This window comes from Zea mays, chromosome 5, assembly GCF_902167145.1.
Source record: "Zea mays cultivar B73 chromosome 5, Zm-B73-REFERENCE-NAM-5.0, whole genome shotgun sequence".
Taxonomy (NCBI): Eukaryota; Viridiplantae; Streptophyta; class Magnoliopsida; order Poales; family Poaceae; genus Zea; species Zea mays.
Window position 1 is genome coordinate 68,253,691 of NC_050100.1, and position 5,459 is coordinate 68,259,149.

At 42.5% G+C, this 5,459-nt stretch overlaps 1 long non-coding RNA gene across 1 annotated transcript; it reads right to left on the bottom strand.

Moving 5' to 3' along the window:
- Positions 1-4,077: 4,077 nt before the first annotated feature.
- On the bottom strand, positions 4,078-5,184 carry LOC103626503 (uncharacterized). Its single transcript, XR_552979.3, has 2 exons — positions 4,530-5,184; positions 4,078-4,466 (listed from the first exon to the last, which is right to left on the bottom strand). It is a non-coding gene; the product is annotated as an uncharacterized lncRNA (long non-coding RNA).
- Positions 5,185-5,459: the final 275 nt, after the last annotated feature.

Below are 5,459 nucleotides of genomic sequence, written 5' to 3' on the forward strand. Positions count from 1 at the left end.
GAACTCGATGTAGTACCAAAGCTCGAATGAAGAAGAGCAAGAGAGATTTGGAGATGAAGCACAAAAACCGCAGCTCTCAAACTCACTCAAAGATTTCTCTCCAAAGATTTGAAATGGGAGAGGCAAGAGATGTGTGAGAGAGAGTGGGAGGTGTTCTTCAAGTTAGAAATGGGGTTGGGGTCGTGCTCTTTTGTGTGGGGAGAGAGGTAGGAGTGAGTATATATAGGTGGAGCTCAAAACTAGCCGTTGGGCAGATTTTTCTGTCTGAGACCGGTTGAACCGCCCCCTAGGGCGGTTGAACTGCCCCTGGCAGGTCAGGCAGACTGTCTACCAGTCTGACTGTCAGACTGACTTGCAGACTGACCTGCAGACTGGTTAAGTTGATCAAGACCGGTTGAACCGCCCCTAAGACCGGTTCAACCGCCTGGGGCAGGCTGACAGACAGTCTGCCAGTCAGACTGGCAGACTGCTGGTCAGACTGCAAAAACAGGTCCTGACACCGGTTGAACCGCCCCTAGGGCCGGTTCAACCGCCTGGGGGTCAGACTGGCAGTCAGTCTGCCAGTCAGGAGGTCAGACCGGTCAGGTGACCCTGACACCGGTTGAACTCCCCTAGGATCGGTTCAACCGGTTTTGGCCAGTGAGGTCCAGGGAAAATACCCCGGCTGAACTTTCCCTGGACACCGGTTGAACCTCTCTGGACCCCGGTTGAACTTGCCCTGGACCCCGGTTGAACCTGTCTGGACCCCGGTTGAACTTGAAGTTCAGCTGGAGTTGAGAAAGCTCAACTCAGCTGAAGTTCAGCTCAGCTGCAGCTCAAGAATCTCAACTCAGCTGAAGTTCAGCTCAGCTGAAAAGCTCAGCTGCAGTTGAAGAAGTTCAGCTGCTTTTGAACAAGAACACTCTAGGTTTCTCAAACCTAACCGCGGTCAACCATAGAACGTTCAAGAGATTTTTGGTTTTCAAAAATAGCTTTTGAATATAGAGGCTTGAGCTTTGGCAAACACCAACCTTCTTTTTGGATCCCTCTTTATAGTACGACGATTCATATACTCAAGTTAAATAAAATATAATTAAGTAAACTCCTTGAGTAATTGACATCTCATGTGTGATTTCTCCATGGCGTTGCTTCATAAGGATCACAAACATCTTTGTCTCACCTTTTGAAGCAAACATAAATCAAACCCTGTGACTTGTACCATATCACCATGTATGAGTTCAAAACATGGCTTCAAGTCACCTTGCTGATGCATCAACATGTTATAACTCTTCATAGCTGATTAGTTCATCGACTTAGTGCAAGTACTCTCTTCTTCACCTTAGCCATGGTACCTCTGTCACACCCGGTTCCAGGGGGTAGAACCGAGCGCATACCATATGTGTGCCAGGATCCATTTCCACACATATGTTGACGTCACCAGTGTAATATATCAAAAGACAATGCAATAAAGGCGTAAAGAGAGAGTATAATACTTTATTACATCATCTGTATCATTGTATCTTGAACAAGTATCACATCAAAGTAAAGCGGAAATAAATAACAGGGGCAATCTCCCACAAGAAGATGACCGACGTATCGTTAGACTTAGAATTCCTCGTCGATAAAATCTCCATCAAAGTCTCCAGCATCACCCTCTGATCAAAATATTAGCAAGGGTGAGCTCACTTATGGTCGGGGCTCAGCAAGTGGGGAAAAATTAATGCAGGTATAACAAGGTGAGGCTAAGGTTGAGCAGTAAGCATTTTAGTTGGTCAACATTTTATTAACAACACCTGTCTTACTAATAAGTGTGAATCCCCAAATATCCCATTTAAACAAAGGAATATGAGTATATCAAAAACACTTAAGTGAAACCACTTAAGCAAACCATTGGCAGATCATCGGATCTCAATTTATTTCCATCTTCAAGTTCAATTATCATGTGAGGAGTCTAGGCTGCTCATAACCGTGAGCACGGCTGATATATCAGTTTTACACTCTGCAGAGGTGGTACAACTTTACCCACAAGCCATGTATCCCCACTAGTCTGGGTCGGCCAAAACCCGTAAACACTTCCGAGGTGAGTGGCTAGGGATCCACTATGAGGCTTTCACAAAATACACTTAATACGAAGCAACCCGCTAAGGTTTCTAAAGACGATGGTGGAGGGCCCCTGGGTGAGGTACCTTAGACAAGAATACGTCCCCATGTTAACGTGGGTTGCCAACACCTACCGCTCCCCCTCTTGCCCATATTTCAGGTAAGGTTGCCAGGAACTAAGCATATAAAGCTAATTACCAAAGCCAGAGCCATGATAGCACTCGTGGTTGCACTGTTTTCCCGGGTGGTCACTCCATGTTCCAATTAATATGCAATAATCTTGTTTAACCATCGGATTAACAACAATAATGTAAACTTACCATTTGGAACATTGATATCATCAGCGGGAGTGACTGCATAAAGTTAAGTTGTAGCAATAGCATAGCTACTAATGTAAAGTATAATTCCCAGGTTTGATCAAGGAATAAGGTTGGAAAGGTTATCTAAATAGGTAACCCGTCAAATTATGCATATATATCCAAAAGAATAAACTTTATTAAATGTATTGTTTGGGATCAAACAGAGTATGCAGAGGGAGAAGTCCACTTGTCTTGCTTATTGAAAACTTGAGGTTCTTCCACGGATCGGAGTAGATCTTGATTCTTAACTACTAGATCAACCACTGAATATCACACAAACAAACAAGAAGAAACAAACACCACTCAATAACATACAACATTCACCATACGTAAAGTTAAGAGAAAGCCTAACGAAAAGAATGTTCGCTTTTCAAAACATTAAACGCAAGGGTTATAATAAAAAGGTATTCTTTTGAAAAATGTGTTCTATACTTTATAAAACAAGTCATGAGTTTAAAAATATCTTAATTAAAATATACAAATATTGGGTTCATCAATTTTAATCTTTTACAAAACGTCATACGTGATACGTCTAGATTAAGGGTTTATAAGATGATAAAACATGTTATAACAATATTAAACCTTTTTAGAAAAGATATATGTTATATATCTAAGGTTAATGGGCTACGAAACTCGTTACTAGTTTTAGAAGTATTATGGAACATACTATAAATCATTGTTAAACCTTCACTTATGATAAATTAAGATATAAGTCTAAATAGATCTAATATGAAAAGATCATTATTATTAAACACCTATTTTATGAAAATCTAGGTTATGGGCCCTTAAGTGGATTGTCGTGTAAAAGGAAATGAACAAATAACTATATTTTATTTTTATTAGAAAACACATAGCCTATACTATTATATTTGAAGTCAGTATATAAAGTAACATTTTAAGTTATAAAAGAACTTCAACTCTTATTACTTTATTTTATCCTTTCGGAAAAACTAAGTGATATATATAATGTGGACTAAAATCTATGAAATGATTAATCATGCCATATATCTAGTTATGTACAAATTGACTATAGGTTTGATTAATAAATTACGAGAAAAGATAATGAAGCTCTTATTTATCTTTAGTTTTAATTTAGGCACTAATGATCTAATTCATCAATAAGTAAACTATATCCGACATTATGTAAACTATCGATTTAATTTAGTTATGAGGGTATGAGCATCTAATTAAGTCATTTTAATATTATAGAAAACTCTATTATTTCTTAGTGTGAATAGACAATATATACGCATAAACTAACAAAATCTGAATATAAATATAAATCAAGATTTATGAGGAAGATAAACGTGTAATTAAATTTATAATGTTTTTGGTTAGGAAAATAAGTACTCTATACTTTTATCTTTTTATTTAGAAAATCTACAAATAAATGATTATGATACACATGTTCCAATTAAGTTACGAGAATGTGTTTAACAAAAAAACTATATCACATTTTATAAGCAAATATTATATAATTATCTATTTTTTATTTCTGGTTAAAATGTGATCCACCCTTTTCTTTTATCTTTTATTCGAAAAAACTACCATTAAACCAATTATAATGATCATAATTCAAATTAAGATGCAAAAGCATGAAAAAATGGTGGAAATAGTTTATACCATCGTTGTTATGAAATTAATCAAACAAATTTCTATTTTATTTAGGTAGGAAAATATGGATGAAAATCACAGCAGGGATAACTATTCTATTTACTACGTACATTAGAGGTAGTCTAAGAAAAATGTCTTCTACCTCACACCAGGACAACAGGTAGAAGGAAACATCAGGAATAAATTCGATGACATCGAGCTTCGGCGAACGAGGGTCAGCAACGGCGTTCGGCGTGGGATCGACGCTTGGCGCGGAGACGGCGAAGGAGCACAACAGCACGGGTACAACGACAACGTCGAGCGAGCACGACAATCGGCAATCGACTGACGAGCAGCAGGAGGGCACGAGCTTTAGCGTGGAGAAGCTTGGCGAGGAGGCGGTATGCTTTGGCTGCGTCCGATAACCGCGACGAACTGCATCGGGAGACAGTGTTCAGACAGAGCTGCGACAGCGAGGCGAGGCAAAGCGCAGCTCACAGTGTGGCGAGGCGGCGAGCGCGGAGGTGAGCACAACGTCGCGGGCTGTGGGTTTTATAGGCCAGCGAGGAGGAGGTAGAGCGCTTGGGAGAGAGCAAACGGGCGGTCGGCGTCTTCAAACGCCCATCAACGGCGTCGGCTCATGGAGGATAGTAATGGGGAGGGAAAAACGGACGCATTGAATCACCAATAACGCAGAGGAAGACGAACGGCTGGGCACGGGCGTTTCTGTCGCGGGCTTCGGGCGAGGTCGCGGCTACTGCGCAGCGCGGGTCGGGGCGTGGGCGCGGGGCGGTCGGTCGGGTCGGGCTCGGCGCGCAGGTTCCTGGCACGGGCGTGTCGAGGCCTTGGGCGGGTGGCTCGGTAGGGGCGACGCGGCTGGGGCGCTGTCGGCCTGGTCGAGCTCGGACGCTGCAGGGCGCTCGACCGCGGGGTCGCGCGGTCGCTTGGCTCCTGTCGCGGCGAGCGCTGGGAGAGAGCAAGGGAGGAGAGAGAGGAATGAGTGGAGGACGCGGGGAGGCTGCAGGGGCTTCGGCACGCGGGGTACAGGGCTGGAGTCCTCGGCGATTTCCTTGGCGGCGCGTGGGAAAGGGAGCAGAGAGGAGGAGGAGAGGTGGGGATGGAGAGAGAAGAGGGAGGGAGAGAAATCAGGGAACGGCGGCGCCTAGCAGGGATGGGAGCGTGCGTTCCAATTTTTGGTCTAGGAAAGGTGAAAACTCTTTCAAGTAGGGCCCATCTACCAGCCAAAAAAAAAGAAAAGGTGATAGCAGCTGGACGTGAGTGTGCAGGCCAAAGGGCCACTAGTGTGTGTGCGTGCGTTTCATTTTTTTAAATACGTGAAGTTGTGTGTGCGCGTGCGTTGAGTGAGTTTTCTTTTTTTTCTTAATTTCAAAATTTATTTTGTTTTGTTATTATTTAGAATAAATATAT